The following is a 1,256-nucleotide window of genomic DNA, read 5'->3' on the forward strand; positions in this document are numbered from 1 at the left end:
CGTTCTCCCCCTGCCACAGTGGGGGGGGGGGGGGGGGGGTGCGGGCAGGCAGCACTTGTCTCACACCGACATGCCCTGAGTGGGAGGTGGGGTTGTACTTCGTGGGGTTATCTGGGTTTAATGGCACAGATTCAGGTCTTGGCCATGTGTCCCCAGAACTGTAAAAAAACCCACACCTGCCCATACTCCAGCAATCCTCTAACAGGCTATGGCTGCTGCACAGCTAAAAAAGCTTAAACAAAACCTTCCATCATTCCTGGGAACCTTCACAAACCCACCACAGACACTTAATTGTGCAGAATAATGTTAGCTTTCCACCAGTGTCACCGGTGGAAAGACAAGCATGGAGAGACACGATGGCACAGTCAGCCTAGAGGGTGTGGAAACAGGGATGCAAGCTTCAGGGCTGTACCCAGGGCACTGCCAGACTTGTTGGAGGACTTTCACCTCTTTAAAAATCTTTCCTGGGTTTAGTAAGAATCTGTTGCATTTAGGACTATGTCATATTAGTCAAATAAACCCTCCAGACAGCCACAGCTGAGAGATCCTGACCACGCTACCGAAGGGAAATAGTCCCTGCCAGTTATGACCGAGGCAGAAAATCCTTCTTTATCTGCTCAATGGCAAAGACATGGCTGGCGAGGCAGAGGTAGGAGCAGGCTGCGCACCTTGCACAGAAACTGGGAGAGGTACCAGTGACATGCCACTATCTAGCTAAAAGCAAAACGATACAAACAGCAGGAGATTATGGAAAATGAAAAAGCGCTGCCCAACACCAGTGCCAAAATAGCTCCTCCCAGAGCTGCACAAGTTAAGATGAGAATCCAAAAATAAGAACGCAGCTGAAGTTCACCCTTACACTTTCACGATACATAACCATGCAATTCATTTTGTTGACAATTATTTCTGTCAAAAAACCCAGCAGTACATTGTGGACAAGGAAACCTACTGAGTCTGCACAAAAACTCTGTTCAAGCTTTGAATCAAGTATGAAGTACCTCTTCCTCACGGGGAAAAGAGCAGAGTCCAATTAAATTAAAAACAGCCTTTGAGAAATCCTTCATTTAGTCCATAACCAAGCCTTTTGGTCTCTGGCAAGGCTGAAATCCAACACCTCACTGATACCAGTGGAAATTTCACCGGCAAACATGAAGAAAGCCATCAGCTGACGAGTGTCCACTGTCCCCCTCCAATTCCAGCTCTGAGCAAGTTATACGTTTGCAGCACGGCCTCAGGGACAGGGAAGGCTGGCCTGG

Source organism: Phaethon lepturus, unplaced genomic scaffold, assembly GCF_000687285.1.
Source record: "Phaethon lepturus isolate BGI_N335 unplaced genomic scaffold, ASM68728v1 scaffold52072, whole genome shotgun sequence".
In the NCBI taxonomy this organism is placed as follows: Eukaryota; Metazoa; Chordata; class Aves; order Phaethontiformes; family Phaethontidae; genus Phaethon; species Phaethon lepturus.